The 22,272-nt window shown below is 38.3% G+C and overlaps 1 protein-coding gene across 10 annotated transcripts in view; it reads right to left on the minus strand.

Annotated features, from left to right (window-relative positions):
* The window catches only part of LINGO2 (leucine rich repeat and Ig domain containing 2), a 1,254,957-nt gene that overhangs the window by 1,072,332 nt on the left and 160,353 nt on the right, over positions 1-22,272 (minus strand). The window lies entirely within an intron of this gene.

The raw sequence follows: 22,272 nt of genomic DNA on the forward strand, positions 1-22,272 counted from the left end.
TAAAAAAAGCCTATAGGTTTAACGCATACTTTTTTTTCTGAATGCCATGAGATTGTATTGAATTGGTGTCGTCACAAATTGTATAACTTAACCCCTTCCCGGCATCCGCCCCGCAAAAAATAAGCTATCATACTGCTCAATCGACAGAAAAATAAAGATGTTATGGATCTATGGCGACAAAGCTCAAATTTTATTTTTTAACAATCAGTTATTTTCCTTGGTCAAGTAGTAAAACATAAAAAAAACTATATCAATTTGGAATTACCGTAATCGTATTGACCCGCAGAATAAAGATAACATGTCGTTTTTACCACGCGGTTAACGCCATAAAAACAAAAAAAAACCAAAAGATTGAGGAATCACTATTTTTTTCCTATTCCACCCCACACATATTTTTTTCCAGTTCCCCACTACATTATTTGGTACAAAAATAGTGCCGTGAAAACCTACAACTCGTTCCGCAAAAAACAAGCCCTCATAGGGCAATATAGATGGAAAAATAAAAAAGTTATGGCTGCAGTGGCAAAGGGTTAACACAATTCAAGAATAGTTTAGGATGGATAGTTCTGTATTTATTTTCAATGAGTTCCCGTTTTTGAACTGGGGAATTATGTGGATATCAGGCTTTGGTCCTTCATAATTCAATATAAACTTTTCTGCCCCCTGACCTACAAATTCTGGTTTACAACAGAAATATATCTAATATACTGTATAAAACAGATAGTAATCATACTCATGAACAGTGGCGTCGCTAGCACTTGGCATAAGGGGGCAAAGCCCTGATACCAGGGCAACTACCAGATTCAACTGTATCTGCATCCTCAGGACGCAGATAAAATTAAATACTATGGAAAAGCAGGGAGCTATCAGCTCCCTGCTTTAGAATTCCCTAGGCTACAGGTCATGATAGTTTTGAAAAAGTAGGGAAAAACTATCGACATGCACATCCAGAAGTATATCAAAATGACAAAATTTTACTTGACACCAAAAAAAGAAAATGGACACAGACACATATACAAGAGTACAAACAGTGATTCACAATAAGATACACTGTGAAGTGTGTGTAAACCCCAAGCCGAATAAGCACTGCCAGACTGTGGGAAAGCTCAATGCGGACCCCACTACAATACAAAACAATTCCTTAAAAATATATAGACCATAGGGAATGTGACATGCAATGCAATAAGACACATACCTAAACCATAGTAAAAATCAAACAGTAGGTCTAAGCCCAGCAGGGGGGCACACACTAAAAGACAAAAAACAGCCCCACGAGTATCGCCAGACAAAGTCTATCTTCCTCAGGCCTGCAGCTTGTAAGACGCTGGGACAGGATCCCTGTGCAGTCTGTCGCAATGATGCCACTGCATCACGCCAGTCTTTGCAAGGGTCCCGTCTGTGTCTCACAGGTTCATCGTAGGAACGGGCCTAGTTAAGTATATAAGTTTGTTTTTTTTTAAATTTGTATGAGGGCACTACGTACGAGGGGATGTGTGGCACTATTTACAAGGGGGTTATGTGCACTATCTACATGGAAGGGTGGCATTATATACAGGGGGTATGTATCACTATCTACAGGGAAGCTGTGTGGCCTTATTTACAGGGTGTGTGTGTGGCACTATCTACTGGGGGCGCATGTGGCACTATTTACAGGCGGTGCATGTGGCTCTATCTAAAGGGGGTGCGTGTGGCACTATCTACAGGGGGTGCCCGTGGCACTATCTACAAGGGTATTTTTTACAGGCGGGGTGTATCATTATCTACAGGGGTGTGTGTGGAATTATCTACAGGGGTATGTGGCACCATCTACAGGGGGACTGTGTGTTGCACAATCCACAGGGAGGTAGACACTACATACAGGGGGCACTGTCTACAGGTGTCTTTTATTAGAGCCTCTAGACATAACTTTGCTTGGGGCCCCAGAAATGCCAATTTGCCCCTGAGGGTAAGTACACAAATACTTACTGCTGGGGCCCTGGATCTAAGCATATCATCTGTGATACTGTCTGCTGGTGCCATGTGTCTACGCCTGTCACCTATGATGCTGACTGCTGGGACACTGTATCTAAGCCTATCATGTGTGATACTGTCTGCTGAGCTGATGCATCTAAGCCTATCATGTGTGATACTGTCTGCTGAGTCACTGTATTTAATCTAATCATGTGTGATACAGCTACTAAGCCACTTTATCTAATCTTATCATGTCTCATACTATCTGCTGAGACAATGTATCCAATTCTATCCAGTGGTGTAGCTATAGGGGTCGTAGTCTTATAGATATGATGTCTTCTATATATATATAACAAAAATTTGGGGGTAACATATATCTTGGGCTTGTGCCTCATATCTTTTAAGAGCCTAACAACGCCCCTGCTCATGGGAGAATCAATACATGTTTCTTTCTTTATGCTTGCACTTGTATGTTTTACATCTGGTGAATGCAAATGCTGAAAGTTTTCATAATTTGTAGCTCAGGTATGGACTACTTTTTTAGTATTTTATCAAGAACATGAGTGAAGGTAAGTACAAAAATGTTCTTGCTGAATAACTATTGTTCCACTTGATCACTGCAATGACTTAAAGACGTATAACAGTCTTAGAAATTAGGAATATTTGAAGATATTGAGGTTGTACTAAAAATTATAAAATGTGATAAAATACAGCAATTATGTTTTTGGCTACATGACGGCATTTAATACAAAGACACATGAAACAGGTCTGTTTTTTATTTGAGTATCAAAAGTGATTTCTTAATGTACTAGCTGCAGTATTTCAGTCAGTAAATATGTTGATGAAGGGTCCAGTACAACATAATAATGATATTACATATGTAGCAAAGTAAAAAATGAATGTGTAGACACAAAAAGCTAAAAAGTAATCATTAATAGATGTCAGATCTATTGTAACCACTACTGAAATGTCACCATATTTGTATATTCAATGTAAAATTGCTAAATTGCTTCTGTTCGTACATTTTAGAGTGAAGCAATAATGTATCCGTAGACATTGAATATATGCATCAATGTATGAGCCCTGCTGCTCTTTTAGACTTAAATGTACTAAATTTTTGCTCAAACCCATAGGTTGTGTTGTATTCGGACTCCTCACTGTTGTAGCTGTAGACTCATTTCTGGTTCTTCATAAGTACAATAAACATTTGTAAACATCCCAGCTGTAGTAGAATCTTTCCTTTTCGTGATTTTTTATTTTCTTTCTTATCTAAATGGTCTTTTGTACTCCTATGATTACAGTGCAAAATGAACTGGAAAGCAAAACAGTGTGTGATCAATAACCAGCTTTATGGCCTTTGAATCTTCTACATGTATTGAATTATAAAGAAAAATTACACTCCATACAATTCACCGCACATTACCTGTTGTTTGAAGAGTCAAGGAAAAGGAAGGTTAGAGAACATTATAATTACAATTGGTGGTGCTTAATTGGCATTCTCCAAAAGTGTTCTCTTTTATGCTAGGAGTGTTGTTTGTATCATTAATAATTTTGCAGTTGACATCATTAGTATTTTTATCTAGCCATTTCACCCCTTTCAGGGAACGTACATTTATGCTGTTAACCTTTTATGACATGAAGGTTAAAAGTTGAGCCCCATAAATATGATAAAATATGTTCAACAACAATTACCTTGAGTTTATATCAATTGTTCAGTACATCCATTGTGATTAAATTGTTTAAAGCATGACTATTAGGCAAATACACAATGAAGGTCATTTACTTTTCTACATGCATCATATTTCAGACTAAAAGCCACATACATACAATTATTATTTGAAATATAGAAATAAAAATATAACATAAAAATAATTGAACTCTTGTAAATGTATATGTAGAGGGTGGTATAAAAGTCTCGATGAATAGGCAATATAGTCAAGAAGAACATTAATGAGCTTCCAGTCGGCGCACTCTTCCCCGCAAATATACCGATGTGGCCAATAGATATATTAAATGTATTCATTAGGACACAAAGTAGCAGTCTCAAAAAGAACAACACGTTTCAGGGTATTTAAGGCCCTGTTTTTCAAGTCACATGATACAACGTAAATAGGCAACAGTAATTGAGAAGCATTCAGGGCTGAATTATAAAGAGGGCAAAATGGGTTATTGGCCTCCACATCTAGAACCTACAACTCTAAGTTTCCACCAGTGCTTTCTCGACAAGACATGGAAGTTTGACAGATTTTTAAGTGTACCTCTAACAATGTAAACGTTTTAATACTCCTCGAGGGTTAGAGACCCTTATTGCCCCTTCTGCCTGTACTTCTAACTAGAAGAAATCAGGTGGTGTGTGTGCATGTTTATAGCCATACAAGTCTCCCTGGCATGGAGCGACATCGCAGTTAGGTGCAGAGGACTATATGTTATCACTCAGCAGGTAGGGGGCAGAGGACAATATTTTGTCCCCAAATCAGCACTTGCAAAGCCCTTCAAATATTTGTCATGGGACAAAATTAGAGAAAAAAAAAATATTTATTTTTCTTTCATCACAAAGTCCCTAAATTGAATTAATAAGCCCCATTTTTCCAAAATACTTTCCTATCAATCTTTTTGTTCCTTATTTTTATACCAGATTTTTTCATATTGTTTCACTCTATTCACCAGGTTTTTCCATTCCGAAATCAAAGGAGACTCTTTTGAGGACCATTTTCTGGAAATTATAAGTCTAGCTAAAAAGAGAGCTTTTAAAATATATATTTTTTCATGTCTTCATAGTAATCCAGTTTTTTATGCTGTTATTGAGAATGGCAAGTGCCATTGAGAACAACAAGGGTATATTTAACTTACACTGTAGTTTCAATCATTTAATTAACATTGCTCCAATGCAAATTAATATCAGGAGAATTCCAAATGATGAGGGACAAAGTCTGCCAGAGAGTGGTTACAACTTGTGCAGCTAGCACTTTCTTTTATTCTATTTCTTCATTCCATGTAGTAAAACCGTGGTATGATAGAGCCCATGGACTACATTAAATTGCACTAGTCTATAATTACTATTTAGTGAAACGTAAGTTAGACTTTTGTATATGTTATCCCATTGGGACTTATCTAAAAGTCCAAAATCTTTAACCTAACCTTTTTGATTTGGAAACACTATATTATCTGTTAGTGCCTTAAAGACTATGTACATCTTTGAAATAATATTTTTTTCTTAATACAAATGGCTTTTTTTTTTGGTTCAACATTCTAAATAATTTTTATTAAAAAATATTTTTACTATTTGAGATACAGCTGGTTTAAATCATGTATACAGAGAAGGTGTATCTTGCATTGAGACTTGAATCCATCAGGTCATCGGCACTGACGGGTTATGAACTTAGATGTGATCGGTAACAGCTCGATCCTGATGGATTCAGGTCTCAGAGCCAGATACAGCTGCTCTGTATACAGTATACAAAACAGCTCTTTTTTAAATAAAAATAATTTTTAATTAAAAGTATTTAGAAAGTCGCAGAAAACTCACTGACAGTTTAAAAACAAAACAAAAAAAAACCTGTCTATTTCAAAGGTGTACATAGGGTTTAATGATGTACTTATGTACTGTACACTGTATTGTCTCCCCCTTGATGATTGTATAAGAAAGTCAATGGTGTGAACATGCATTGCATAGAAGTGGTGGTTTGAAAAATTACAGACATTACCAGTTATGGGTGTTTTTATGGGAGTCTGTAATGAAAGTCCTAAATATAATATACTGTAAACGATGCTTTACATTAAACATATTAATATTCTTGGATCTCTGCACAAAAGCTTGCACTATAGTTCATTATTCATTATAAATCCATTATGTAAATATAAAAGCCCAAAGTGTTTACAAATACATGACTCATTTAATTCTCTGCATAGTTACCCAAGGATATAGAACCACCTTGGCACAAAAATAACTGTCATCTCCAAAGTTTAATTCTGCATGTAAATAAATAAGTTTACATTTGGAAGCAAAATGTTAAATATACCTAATCATAAAAATCCTGTAATTCTCTGTTACATATTAGAAGAATTAGAACTAAATTTACATGTATGTAATGTCAATGTCACAAATATAGAATCATACAGTATTAATAAGTGTTAAATGTAAACAATTTACAAGACTTAATAACCTTGTTACTTTGTAATGAAATAGCTAAGTAAAGGAATTGCCAGTTGTAAATGAACATGGTAAACAGATTTATTAATCAGTTTTGTGTATATTATGGAAGTGTGATTGGTCATGATAAAACGAATTTCCTCTGAGAAAACACTTCTTGGAGGTGGGGGGGGGGGGTCCTTCATGACCAAATCATATTTTTTTTTCTTCATTTTTTCATCCTCGAATTTCAAGAGCTAGAATTTTTTTATTTTTCTGTCAATGTAGCTGTATAAGAGCTTGTTGTTTTCATGATGAGATGTATTTTATTTACTAGCACCATTTTGGGTACACATACTTTAATGATTAGCGTTTATTTTTTTGGAAAGAGAATGCAAAAAAAGAAGCAATTTCACCATTGTTTTTTTTTGTGTTTTTTTTGTTGTTATTTAGCATACGGTAAAAATAATGTTCATTTTATTTTACTCCGTACAAATGCAAAGATACCAAATATGTAGTTTTTTTTAATGGTTTAGTACTTTTACACAGTAAAAACATGTTTTATGGAAAAAGTTATTTTTGTGCTGCTGCATTCCAAGAGCCATAACTTCTTTTATTTTTTAACTCTATAAGGGGTTGTTTTTTGTGTGGAAGAGTTTGGATTTTTGTTGCTACCATTTTGGGGTACATATAACTTATTGATTAAATAAAAAAATATGAAGGGGGAATAAAAAAAACCTGCAAATCTGTCAATTCTTTTATTTTTATAAATATTATTATTATTAATAATAATAAGTTAGCTTTATTCTATGGGTAGTTACAATTGTGGTGGTGCCTAATATGTATTTTTGTTACGATAAACCTTTTAAAAAAATACAATATTTTTTGTTCAATTATTACTCATAATTTAACTTTTTATTTTTGTCCCATTAGGGGACTTGAAGAAGAGATCCTTTGATAACTTGTATAATGCTTTGGAATACTTGGCCCAATAGGTAGAGACCCATCTGAAACCTGTGGGCTTTAATCAGGCCCCAAGCTGCTATGGTAACCCATCAAAGCCCTGTGATAACATCACGAGGTACTGATGGGCTGACAGAGAGTGCCCACTCCTTCTGTCAAACACCTTAGATGCTGCGGTCACCATAGACCATGACATCTAAGGGGTTAAAGTGCAAGAATCAGAGTTATCTTTACTCTCCTACTGCTAATCTTGTAGGTACACTGTGTAGTACCCACAAGATCCCAGTTACAGATGTCTTCGTTATGATGCAGGAACCATCACCCGCCTTTGACAGATATGTCTGTCAGTCGTTGTTAAGGGGTTAAAATGCTTATGGGATGTTTATGACATCGACTAAATTACAATGTTTACACATGAGCATTTAAAATGTCAATGCAATGGAAGAGTATGCAGAGACAGCACATGCAGCTGCTGTGGGGCCCATGGAGAGAAGGGGCTCCAGATCAGGTTTTCATCAGTGGTGTGAACTACAGTGCTCTTCCTCTCCATTGGAAATACAACAATTGCAAACAAACGAGGAAGTAACCACTTGAGAGCCACAACGACATTTTCTCATAATGGGATAGTAATGGTTGGAAAGTGCTTAATCTTTACTTCAAATTTAGGCGGTGGGAATTAGTTGCATGAAGTCTATACCCACTAAACCATGCAACTTCATTGTGGCTTTGTGTATGTTGTATTTCCATCTGTAGTACAGATACTATATCTGCATGCAAGTATGTTGTTTCACAGGCAAAAAGGTGAATTCATAGGATAAATAAAACAGTAGTTACTATGTTAAAAAGTAAGTTTTATTTGATATACCTTAAAGACAATAATATACCCACTAATAATCCAAATCAATATTAACAATAAAGGATGAGGGAGGCGTACGGTGTGATCATCTATTGTCAGCTAGTATATCACAAATCATATGTTATAAATATTTTTACCTTAAGGCAAATACACAAATATAACACCAAATAATTTTTGTTCATTAGCTAAACATTCTGGCTTCGTGAAACACACCTGAAACAAATTAGATACAATTATTTTAAGTAATGGCATATTTTTTTCCCAGATTAGGTAGAGGAAATAATGATGGAATCATTAACAAAAAAAAATCCTAATTAGTACTTTGTTGCTCCTCCTCAGGCTTTTTTTGTCATTAATTATAATAATTTTCTTTAATTTGTTTGTTATGTTTCAAGAAACTAGAATGTTCAGTTATTAAAAAAATATTCCATATGCATATTCATACTTTACTCACACTATCTATAGATCTAGTCCATGAGATGCAGTTGTCACCAGTGGATATAATCCAATGTCATTATACATTAGACTATTCATGAAGGGAGTTATAAGGCAGAGTAACTTACCCTGCTATTACCCTTACATAAGTACCTACCTAACTGCAGAGATGCCGAAATTGGAGCTCACCATCGGTTGGCCGTGGAAAGAACACCTAACTCCTCCTATTGTGTAGTCGAATGCTGTAGATGCATGACACCCTGACGCTCAGTGTGCATTTTAGCATTGAAGCATATACCTAAATAGTAAAGGCAGGTATGTCCTCAAGTTACGTCAAACAACATAATGCAGTTTAAACGTTAACTCATGTTTCCATGGAAGTGTAGAGGACGCACATGGACTGCTCAGTGCATATTAGCAAACTACATGCAAGTACCCAACAAAACTGTAATTAAAAACATATAAAAATCATGGAATAAGCGAGTAAATATAATCTCTGTATATATTACTTTCCCATATAATATAGAATGCATTGCTAATTTGTCCTAATATAAAAAGTATTCCTTAACTAAGTTACATCATATTAATATTCATGTCTGGTTCCACAATTATGATGAATTACAATCAGTGTCATAAAAGTGCAGAAAATATATCATGTTGATAAAGTGTTAGAATTGAGGTTTATCTAGAAATTAGACATTAGTATGTTGGGGAAATAAGAGCCATTTATTGATCCTATTCAGTGTGCAGATACAAAAAGTAGGCTTTGCAGTCAATTACTTTTCTTTAAATATGCACCTTGCACCTACCCACTCCAAGATTTGCGGAATGGATAAAGGAAATGCATTGAGATATGGTAACTATTACGTTCAGGTTCCTCAAGCATAATCTTTTTTCAAGATATTATTATTTTTTTCAGTAATCTTTTTTTTTTTTAATTTCTCACCCACTTCCTTACATTGAACATATACCACTCAGTTTTCTAAAACTGGAAAATAGCATTATAGAGTGTTAAGATAAAAGGAAATTCCAACACAGATGTCTCAGATCATTCGCATAAGATGAAGAACAAATTAAAGATCACTTGGTATTATCTGCTATAGCGTTTTTAGTTAATATTCATGAGCAGCCATTTTTGATGAAGATATAGTGAATAAATTAAAGAGAATAGCAAATTCAGCTAAAGGCTATTTGCACAATTGCAACCATTTTTACTTCTTTTGATCTAATGCATAAAAAATTTAAGCAACTTTGCAAATAGTCTCGATTTTTAAAAAAACTTTTCATTCGGGGTTGCAGTTCTTGTGTGAAAGAGGGGAGGTGACTCAGAAACACAGGCTTGATCATTGAGAATAGGGAAGGGGAGAGAGCATGCTTTACAGGGAACACCCACTAAACTCAAAGGTTGCAGATTCACAAGCAGGTATGTCAGAGAAAGCAAAATATCTTGAAAATATGAGAAGTAATGCAGCAAACAACATAATGCAACCTGAACCTCGCCTAGTAGACAAATACATATCTAAAAAAATTTTTTTCCATGAGAAAGATGGTTATACAAATTAATTAAGTAATATAACCTATTATTTAAAAAAATTTGCTTATAAAATTGGAATGTCTGGATAAACACATTTAAGTGTGAAAGCATTCTAAATCTACTGCCGAATTGTAAAGTGAAATTCAAACTGTATGTTAAAAGCAGTCACAATCTCCTGCACACTACAAACAGTCATTGCATTCTGATACTAGTGGACAAGCAAAGAAACCAAAGGAAATGTAAAGAGGAGCTAGTGGTTCTGAGAAAAACTCATCACTATCACAAAGCAGTGAAACTTTGACTGCTCACTGCTGCATGTGGACAGCTGACTTCATTTGAAGTCATCTCAGCTCATATAGGGCCAGAGCTTTTATCACTATTACGCCGAGTTCCCACGTAGCGTAAATGCTGCATGAATTTCAGCAACAGAATTATGCACAGAAATTCCACAGCATTTACAGTAGCAGCAAAGTGATTGAGATTTAAAAAATATCATGCCCCCTCTGTGGAAAAAAGAAATACAGCAAAAACTTTCAGAAATTGACCTGCGGTGCAGATTTTAAATCCTCATCATGTCAATTTATGCTGCTCTATCGCTGCTTTACTGTTGCGGGTTTCCCCTATTGAATTCAATGGGTATGTAAAACTCCCAACAAATAGCCAAGTTTTTCAGTGGAATCACATCAATACTTCTGCATAAATCGCAACTCTGAAAAAAAAAGCTTATACTTACAACCTGGGCATTGTCATAATGACACTTTCTTTTGTTCTTCCTCGAGGCTGGTCTTCTGGGATGACTTCTCATCCCATGTGACTGCTGCAGCCAGTCACAGGCTGTATCGGACAAATGTGCTGAAGCGTCGTCCAGGAAGGCTGGACTGCATCGCCATGACTACGGCTGGGGTAAGTGTGAACGTTTCTTTTTCCTTTAGCACTGCTTTCCGCAGCGGAAATTCCACCCGAAACACTGCTATTGATAGGCTTCATAGTTTTGCACCTATACGACCTGTGGGAACCCGGACTTAGAGAGTCATTTTTTTACTTTTCCTTAATATATAAATAAATATATATATATATATATACATATACACTGTATGTATATATATATATATATATATATATATGTAATGATGGGGGTAAGGAAAAAGACAAGTGAGCCCTAATCTACCCGCCACTCAGTCCCTGCCTACTTGCAACGACCCGCCCTAGGCGACGGGGTACAACTGGGCGACGGTCCCTACGCTCAATAAGTGCCCGACAGACAAACAGACAAGGGTACACAGAAGCAAGGGTAAAGGGGCAGTTGCCCACGGCAACACCTTGAGCAACAAGAGTGGTGAACGAGCCGAGTCAAACCAGGAGTGTACGAGGTACCAAACGCAGAGCAGGAGAGTAGTGAACAAGCCGAGTCAAACCAGGAGTGTACGAGGTACCAAACGCAGAGCAGGAGAGTAGTCAGTAAGCCAGGGTCGATATGAAGCAGGGTCAAATGGTTAAAGAAGCTGCAGCAGGGCCAGGAAACAAAACAAGAATCACAAGCAAGGAGGAACAGGAAAGGCAGGTATAAATAGACAGAGGGCGGGAGCTAGCTCCGCCTGGCCAGGCTGTGATAGGCTCTCCCACTCCTAAGCCTGCCATCCTGAGTGGTGGAAGATGGAGTCAGTCTCACAGACATAGAAGCAGGTGCAGACTGATTACCTATGGGCGTGGATACAGAAGCTGTGCCTGGCAGATCCTTTACAATATATATATATATATATATATATATATATATATATATATATATATATATATATATATATATATATATATATATATATATATACATATATATATGTATATATAGATATAAAATATTTGAGATAACTTTTATAATTTGATCTCATATTACTTCATGAGTTTCCAGGAAGTGATAATTCCAAGAAGCGAGATTGTATACTGCATATCATTTTGTATCAGGATATTGCTCTAACAAGTTCAATATTATTATGTCTTAAGCCTAATATTTGACCAAGATGAAAAAAAATGCTGTTTCAAACATTCCATAAAATGTTAGACTATATAACTACATAATTAGTTTATTAGCTATGCGACAGGGATATTTTACTGTTGACCTTACTGTACAGAATTGAACATTTGTGCGCAAATTGTGCTTGTTATAGTTATAAAAGTAAAGCGTAAGACACAGGAACATAGGAACCTAAATTGTCATTCTTAGTCATGTTTTCATCAGTGAAATTCAAAAGTGTCAAGTGTCAAAGGCACATTCAGAATCTAGACAGCTAATTTCTAGTTTAAATAAATATCATGAGAAATTCAATTAGTTTAAATTTAAAACTTTTTGTCTCAAATGCCCTTGAACTAATGAATATTAGCCCACAGTCTTATAAAGAGAATACTGAATTGTCAATGGAAAAGTCTCCTCCTTTAAATATCACAACATATATTTTTTAAAAATACACTACTGTCTAAAGCAAAAGGGACAAGAAATATTAGTACCAATTAATAAACGGAAAAATCCTTGATCACATGTTCCTAAAATATTCATGTGTATTACATGTTTAGTCTTAGAAAAAGCAGGCGTATGTTTTTCCAATGAACAAATTGATAGCTCTATTTATTAATATAGATGAGCGAATTGATTCTACACAAATCAGAATTTCCCCAAATTTTCAGATTCGCCGAAATCCAAAATCTTTTGGGTTTGAAGAAAAAATGGTTATGTGGTTATCCCTCCCTCTAGCACAGCTAATTATGAGGGATATGCCTTATTTTTCGGACTATAAGACGCACCTGACTATAAGACGCATCCAGGTTTTAGACAACAGAAAATAGAAAAAAATTCATATTTTACTACTTTGACAAAGAAAACACGATTGGTTAAAAAAAATAATTTGTAGTTTCACCACATTCTGAGAGCCATAACTTTTATATTTTTTCATCGTTTGAGCGGTCTGAGGGCTTATTTTTTGCGGGACGAGCTTTAGTTTTTATTAGCACCATTTTTTTTCTCTTTACATTGTGCTTGGGGAAAAATTGGAAAAGGTATTTTTTTTTTAACATGTAATATTTTTTTACACATTTTATAAGTTCCCCTAGGGGACTTGAAGTAGCTGGTACAATACACCTCAATAAATGGATGAGTTATGGAAACAGCGTAACTCAGTTCTATGGGAGTTACGGAAACAGCGTAGCTCAGCGAGTTACACTGTTTCTGTAACTCGACCATTAACGCTATTCTCGTAGCTACTGATTTCCGGAAACAGCATAGCTCCCGGTGCTACGCTGTTTCCGTAACTCCCATTCACTTCTATGGGAGTTACGGAAACAGCATAGCTCAGCGAGCACTCAGCTGTTTCCATAACTCCCGATCACCTAACCAGAAAGTGGCTGGGAGACAGTGGACCCGGGTAAGATAGAACGGGGTTTAGGGGGCCCGGTTCTAGAGATAGGTGCGGTCATCTATCTGACATTTATGACATATCCTGTCTATATAATACAATATTTGAAGCAGCATAAATCCTGTTATCAGGAGCGGTGTCACGCTGTAAAATCAGACAAACCCAGTCTGACGTAATGTAATCTTCAGAAAAAGCGTGGTGAACAGCAGCACATGTCTCCCAAGTTTCAATCAATATGTTCTTTAATTGGTCAAACATCCAGTAAAAAAATCTCAACGTTTCGACCCGTGACAAGTGGAGGGTCTTTCTCAAGCCTGGGTTGAGAAAGACCCTCCACTTGTCACGGGTCGAAACGGTGCCATTTTTTTACTGGATGTTTGACCAATAAAAGAACATATTGATTGAAACTTGGGAGACATGTGCTGCTGTTCACCACGCTTTTTCTGAATATCCTGTCTATATTTCATAAATGTCCTTTATGGGAAGACCCCTATAAACGCAGCGGTCACTATTGACCGTGGCATTTAACTAGTTAAATGACCAGGAACAGCGCAATCGCTGTTGCTGGCCATTAGAGCAGCATGTCAGCTGTAAAACACAGCTGATACCTGGAGTGGGCTAAGCGGGTGAGCCCGCTCCACTCCAAACATCATCCCCTCCCCGATCCATGAAGTGCCGTAACATCATGGGACGGGAAGGGGCTAAGTAAGAAGTGGTCAAGGGGCCCGGAGCTGCCGGATCCCTTGACTGCCGACTATAAGACGCAGGGACTTTTTATCAAGATTTAGTCTTGCTAAAAACTGCATCTTATAGTCCGAAAAATACGGTAGGAGGATGACATTACTGGGGAGAACGCATCAGGTCTCTGCGTATCTGGACTCTGGATTCGCTGCTAATTTAATCCGTAGAGACCTGGTAGATCTTCTTCAATTACTCACTACCCCTCTGGAGAGGCCATTGACAGTTGCATCAGTGAATGGACTACCTCTACCAGACCAAGTTATAGATATGACCAAGGCGGTGAGGCTCCAAGTGGGAGCTCTTCACTCCGAACTCCTGTCGTTCTATGTCCTATCCAAAGCCGTTAACCCTGTGTTGCTGGGCCTGCCTTGGCTCCGACTGCATGCCCCAGTCCTGGACTGGAATTCTGGAGAGGTTCTCCAGTGGGGCCCTGAGTGTCAAAGCCGATGCCTGGTGCAGATTTGTTCGGCTCAGCCTTCGCTGCGTCGGTCATTGGCAGGATTGCCGGGTCATTATGCTGCATTTTTGGACGTCTTCCGCAAGAGGGAGGCGGAGACATTGCATCCACACCGGGCATATGACTGCCCTATCGAGCTGACTCCTGGTGCATCCCTTCCCCGTGGTAGGGTGTATCCTCTCTCCTTGCCAGAGACTCTGTCCATGTCCGCCTATGTGAAAGAGAACTTGGAAAGGGGCTTCATGCGGAAGTCTTCCTCCCCGGCAGGAACCGGGTTCTTCTTCGTCAAAAACAATGATGGGTCTCTTCGTCCTTGTATTGACTACCGAGGTCTCAATCAGATCACTGTGAAAAATAAATATCCGTTGCCGCGGCTCTCAGAACTGTTTGATCGTATACGTGGTGCCAAGATTTTTTCCAAACTAGACCTGCGTGGGGCTTACAACCTAGTCCAGATTCGCCAGGGTGATGAATGGAAGACTGCATTTAACACCCGTGATGGACACTATGAATATCTAGTAATACCCTTCGGCCTGTGTAATGCTCCCGCACAAAAATACAATTTTTTTGCCAGAATTTTTGCAAAATCGCGGCAAAAACGTGATTTGACCGAACTGTGAGAATATAGCCTAACAGCACTATTTTTTGATGCTTTGTATCCTTTTTTTTAATGCAATTTTCATAATCACGTCACAAATCACGCGGTTTGCCGCAATTTTTATATAATCGCAGCAAAACTGCGCCATTTTTGCCGCGATTACGAAAATCATGGAAAAAAAACGCTAGGTAAACTAAAAAAAAAACATTTTAACATACTTTATATATTCTACAAGTGGGGTCAGGAGGGATCGCAAGCAGGATGGAGAGGGGAGAAAAACTCACCAGCCTGCAGGTCCGGTCGGCTGTGTAGAGGAGCTGGCTTGGGGGCGGGATCTCTCCACACGGCGCTTCTGCTTCTCATGCTGTATCTTCCCCGTCCATTTCCTGAAGCAACATGTATGCAGGGGGGCCCGCGATCGTTGCGATGGGGGACCCACAAGTGTTGCAAGGGGGGCCCGCAAGCGTTGTGAGGGGGGCTCAAGAGGGGGGGCCTGCGAGCATTGCGAGGGGGCCAACAGTCCTGGCCCCTTTTCTTCAGCCATGTGGCCGGGCCCCTGACGTGGGTACTACTAGTACTGACCTGATGGCGGCCATGGGTCCACATACCCACAGATCGTGACATCTATCTAGCTATCTTTGATGTTTGAATGCACGAGTTTGTTTCTTAGGCTATGTTGACATCTGTTTTTTTTTTGTCTGCATTTAACTTATATGGATTTGTGCACATGTAGTAGATTGGTCCCCTGATGATCACCCTCAAAATGATTTGTTATATATTCTCATAGCAGTTAACTTTTATAATGTTGGTATTCAGATCTGGATAACTCAGAATATGATCGTCGTACTATTTGTAATATACCTCTATATATGTCTAATTTTAATTATGGATGGAGACGCTAAATGGATTACCAGATCTTACAGGGCCTTTAGGTGGATCGGCATTAATTTATTTATATTTAAATAGTTTATTCCCTCGTGCGCAGTTCTGCCATTAGCATCATACTGATTGCCAAGACTATTGTCAGATGACAGTGGCTGGCAGGAGGTGGGTTCCTTTAAAATGTTTTGAATTGGCAGCAGGCGCAGTAAGCGCTGGGAGACACTGACGCATGCCAGTTATGATATCTGCGGCCTCTTGAATGAATATCTTGCCATTTAAACACTAAGTTTGTGTCTTAAAATACAATAGGACATTATGAGTTGTGCACTAAGTATATTCATATTGTTTTTAATAATGAATGATGTATATGTACATTTTTATACACCTGAGGCAGGGTACAAATTATAGTGATTGGCGCACTAATTATTGCTCTATATACAGTATACCCTGTATGTAATCACATTGATATGCTTAACAAAGACCCCTGTGTAGGTCGAAAGTTTGTGGATTTTATGATGGAAGAATAAAGTTGGAATGGAATTGACACCAATAGAGATGCTATTGCTATTTTTTGTGGATTTTATGCCAATGGATTCCTGAATGTTGTGAATTTTGCATCCCCAGAATATCGTGCAAGATGTTCTTTACTATTTTGTACTGTTTTTGCCTTTGTCTGACAAAAGATTCCTATGGATATGTTTAGCATGTAAGTCAGGAGCTTTCCCGGCGTAGGCGCTAAAAGTAAACAAAAAAACATGATGTGAACATTGCCTTATTCCTGCTTACAAAAGAGGTCTTACTGATCCTGCTTGTTAGTCTAAACATTCATTGATTATGAAAAGAATCTTCACTGCGGAAAAGACAGAAGTCATGTGGACAGTACTTACGAACACAAGTCTTGTATATTATATGTTTTCTCTTCTTTATCTGATGTTAGCAAAATATGTATTTTTAATCCCTCCATGCATAACATCTTACAATGCTCTGTATTCTACATCATACAAAGAGACACCACAATAGCATACTTAATTCTGGCTGTTTTGCTGGCATTTTTGGATATAACAGGCTAGGGCTCACTTATGTTCCACCGTTTAAGATTTTAATGTTGTAAGTATGGAAAAGCATTGAAGTGTGTAGCTGCAACAGTAGTGTGATGCTTGCAATTCAAGAGGTAGTTGAGAGTACTGAATTTTTAAAATTATTGTTTAAATAGTTATTTACTAGGGTCTTTATTAGTGTCTTTCTTTTGTATGTGCATGCCAATATTTACAACTGATTTTCACTTTTTTTTAGATTTGTTTGTTTTTATTGTTGATCACATTTATTTACTATAAGTTTTTGTCTAAAACAGTAGCTTGCCATTTTGTATCACCTTGTGTTTCAACAAACAAAAATATTTTCAAATTGTTGACAAAATTTATAGGGATCTGCTTGGTCTCAGTACTCAATAAATTACCATACTTCAATATATCCTACATCAGAGTCTGGAAAATGATATACTATGTGCCATGGCAATGTAGTGCCAGGCTACTTGCTTCAGTATTAAGTAATAAATCCAGTTGAAAGACTCTGATATTTACCCTCTTTGTAACTATTTTATGATATGTGATTCTCCATCTTTCCACATTGCCCTTTGGTTTTTATTGTAGAGATTTATAGTGCTGCACCTTGCTTAAAACTACACAGTTAATAAATACAGTACGTTGGATCATTTTTCTCTACGTGTATATAATCTTAGATTTTTTAAATATAAGTTGTCCTCTGTAAGATTACCTTTAAGTTTAATCAATAGAATTTTATAATAAGTTTAGTTACATGCACTAAATATGGGAGATGGACCTTTCCTTTTCTAAAGGACCTGTCAGCTCTCCTGAAGTAGCTGTTTTAATAAATACTTGCATTTCACATAAAATAGCAACGCTGGAACAGCATTGTACTGTTTCTCAGTTCTTTCATGGAAATGTATGAATAAATTGACATTTGGGTGTTATGATTCCTCTTGTTACTGGCGCCTGTCCCTGTACACTCACTGGCACCTGTCCCTGTACACTCTGACACTGTCTAATCAGGCTGACAATATCAGACTGTAGGGAGACACCACAATGACAAGGGAATTGATAATGCCCAGTCCTCTGCTTATTCATTTCCAGGAGGAAAAGAACGGCACAACGGCTCCAGAATTATTTTATCATGGGGGAAGCAAGTTTAGTAAAACAGACACGTCAGGAGAGCTGACATGTTCTCTCTTAAATCACATATGATGTTATTGTATACTAAAACACTCTGGTAACTATATAACTAGGTGCAGGGGAAAAGTAAACTTAGCCTGAATGCACACGTTGCGTAATTTGATGCAAAAAATCTGCATAAAAAAAAGAAAGACTTTATTGATCCAAAGATGGAAATTAATAAGGGTATCAAGTGGAATTCTGCAGCAGCCGTTTTTTTACATTTTGTTTCTATACCTTTTTAGGAAACTTAGTTCAGACGTTGCGGAAAATAACTGTGCGGAAAACAGGCTGCGGTGCAGAATTTTCCCTCCGCAGCATGCACTGTCTGTTGCGGAGAAGAAGCGGAATAAGGGCATGGCCACACGTGGCGGATTTCCTCCGCAACTGTCCGCATCAATGCCGCACAGAATCTGCGTTGCAGATTCTGCGGCGGATCTGCCCAAAATGTGCAGTAAATTGATGCGGACTAGCTGCTGCGGACTGCGGGAAAAGTGCTTCCCTTCTCTCTATCAGTGCAGGATAGAGAGAAGGGACAGCACTTTCCCTAGTGAAAGTAAACGAATTTCATACTTACCGGCCGTTGTCTTGGTGACGCGTCCCTCTTTCGGCATCCAGCCCGACCTCCCTGGATGACGCGGCAGTCCATGTGACCGCTGCAGCCTGTGATTGGCTGCAGCCGTCACTTAGACTGAAACGTCATCCTGGGAAGCCGGACTGGAGACAGAAGCAGGGAGTTCTCGGTAAGTATGAACTTCTATTTTTTTTACAGGTTGCTGTATATTGGGATCGGTAGTCACTGTCCAGGGTGCAGAAACAGTTACTGCCGATCACTTAACTCTTTCAGCACCCTGGACAGTGACTATTTACTGACGTCTCCTAGCAACGCTCCCGTAATTACGGGAGCCCCATTGACTTCCTCAGTCTGGCTGTAGACCTAGAAATACATAGGTCCAGCCGGAATGAAGAAATGTCATGTCAAAAAAGCAAGACGCATCCGCAGCACACATAACATGTGCATGACAGCTGCGGACTTCATTGCGGAACTTAGAATCTCCATTGAAGTCAATGGAGAAATTCCGCCATGAGTCCGCAACCAGTTTGCCACAACTCCGCAACATCCCTTGCATGCTGCGGACACCAAATTCCGCACCGCAGCCTATGCTCCGCAGCGGAATTTTACGCATCGTCTAAATGAACACTTCTAAATAGAAGTGGAAGTCAATGGAGAAACGGCTCCGCTGCGGATTAACGCTGCGGAGTGTCCGCAGCGGAATTCAAGTGAAATTCCGCCACGTGTGAACCCAGCCTAACACTGCGGATTTCAGCCTTTGCAATGCAAAAACTGAAATCTTGGGCAAGTCCGCTGTGCTATCTGCAACGTCTGAATTACCTGTCAAATATGCAAATGTTGGTGCAGATTCGTTGCGTAATTGCCCCGAATCTGCACCAACATTTGCAGCGGAAAAATTCTGCCACATCTGAACATGGCCTTATACTGAAAAATATAAAAATAGCAATCAATAAATAAAAACAATTTAGGCCTTCACGTTATTAAATAAGGATATAGCAGTAGGCAAAAGTGACCTCATATACCGCAGGCATACGCACGTAATTCCGGAGGTAAAACCGCACCCAATTGTTGCTTCTTTTGATGCGTTTTTAGGTGCGTTTTTTACATTTTGATGCGGAAATAGGTGCAGTTTTATGCTGCAGATTTTAGTGCATTTTTCTGTAAAGCGAGTTAGATACAATTTGCAGGCGGAAACGCAGGATAAATTGACATGCTGTGTATTTTTCAAATACGCAACGCAGCTCAATTTACGTGCAGAAAAAATCTGCACCGTGTAGATGAGATTTCTTGAAATATCATTTACTTTGCTGGTACTGCATTATGCTGTGCATTTGCCGCAGGATGTTGCGTATGATGTGCGGATTTGTCGCATGTAAAACGCACCTAAAAATGCATCAAAAGACGCACCATTGCGGTTTTAGCTGTTTAATTACATGCATATACCTGCTGTTTCTATGCGGATTTTCCGCATCAAATTACGCAACGTGTGCATTTAGCCTTAGACTTGTTTGGATGGATTGAATAGCTAAATATTTATAAACTATTCTAATTTGGGTTTTATTTCTTCTACTAAACTTTTGTAATGCTATTTATTGACTGTATATTTTGTAAAGGTAATTTTCAATTCATCAGCAACAATAGGAAATTACAGTAAAGTGCTCCTTTGTTATACATTAAAACAATAGGGGATAAAGCAACATCAAATATTATGTAATGATATTCTAAATGTCCACCCTTAAACAAAATATTTTTATTTATGAGGGCCAAAATTATGTGTTCATTTTATTATAAGGGTTGGAGCTCAGTTTTACAGGGCTCCATATAACATGCATAGCCATAGAGTTAAATTAAAAAAATTATATCTGCTTATCCCCTGCCACTGCTTAGGATCTAATGGCAGATAACTTATACAGTAAACTCAATATCAAAAACCCAGAGCCAAGGAGGCATGAGGGTGTTGTATTGTGGCGGCATTGGTTGCCATCCGCTACTACGGTACATCTAATCGATTAGAGACCCACATAAAAGAGGACGCCATGAAGTGGCGTGGACCTATACAATTTGAACAAGATGTGTACTAAGAACCTTCTGTTCATTTCTTATATGTTTGGATAGCAGCAGCAGTAGATTGTAAAAATGGTTGTGTGGACCATGTCGTTTTTTTTCCCTTGATAGTATAGGGTGGGCCATTTATATGGATACACCTAAATGAAATGGGAATGGTTGGTGATATTAACTTCCTGTTTGTGGCACATTAGTATATGGGAGGGGGGAAACTTTTCAAGCTGGGTGTTGACCATGGCGGCCATTTTGAAGTTGGTCATTTTGTATCCAACTTTAGTTTTTTCAATGGGAAGAGGGTCATGTGACACATCAAACTTATCGAGAATTTCACAAGAAAAACAATGGTGTGCTTGCTTTTAACGTTACTTTATTCTTTCATGAGTTATTTACAAGTTTCTGACCACTTATAAAATTTGTTCAAAGTGCTGCCCATTGTGTTGGATTGTCAATGCAACCCTCTTCTCCCACTCTTCACACACTGATAGCAACACCGCAGAAGAAATGCTAGCACAGGCTTCCAGTATCCGTAGTTTCAGTTGCTGCACATCTCGTATCTTCACAGCATAGACAATTGCCTTCAGATGACCCCAAAGATAAAAGTCTAAGGGGGTCAGATCGGGAGGCATTTCTTCTGTGGTGTTGCTATAAGTGTTTGAAGAGTGGGAGAAGAGGGTTGCATTGACAATCCAACACAATGGGCAGCACTTTGAACAAATTTTATAAGTGGTCAGAAACTTGTAAATAACTCATGAAAGAATAAAGTAACGTTAAAACCAAGCACACCATTGTTTCTCTTGTGAAATTCTCGATAAGTTTGATGTGTCACATGACCCTCTTCCCATTGAAAAAACGAAAGTTGGATACAAAATGGCCGACTTCAAAATGGCCGCCATGGTCAACACCCAGCTTGAAAAGTTTCCCCCCTCCCATATACTAATGTGCCACAAACAGGAAGTTAATATCACCAACCATTCCCATTTTATTTAGGTGTATCTATATAAATGGCCCACCCTGTAGATCAATATCAAGAAGGGTATGCTTCATCCTGGTGGCGGCTGCACGCAGCTCGAATTTTAGCATTTAACTTATTACACAGACTTGGCACAGAATGTTGGACTTATGCACAAAATGGCGTTAATAAACAGAAATTCAGTTTAAGATGCTCTGGAAATTCTGTAGCGGTGTAACTCACCTCACCCAGCTCCAGTGAGGGGTCTTGTGAATGGCCATGGCTCTAGCTGACGGCCGTGCCCGCTGCCCCTTCTCCATTAATGCCAAAGCTTTCTTCTCCCATCTGCCGACCGTTTCATGTTGACCAGCAGCCACTGATGAAGTCTCAACCTCGTCGCTTGGTTCTAGGGGTTCTGCTCTTGGTATCGACTCCCTGCCTTACTCCTGACTACAGTTCTGTCTCATCCTTCAGCTTGATACATCATGACTGCTAATTTGTTAAGTGCCAC

The sequence above is a fragment of the Rhinoderma darwinii genome, chromosome 1, assembly GCF_050947455.1.
Source record: "Rhinoderma darwinii isolate aRhiDar2 chromosome 1, aRhiDar2.hap1, whole genome shotgun sequence".
NCBI classification, from domain to species: domain Eukaryota; kingdom Metazoa; phylum Chordata; class Amphibia; order Anura; family Rhinodermatidae; genus Rhinoderma; species Rhinoderma darwinii.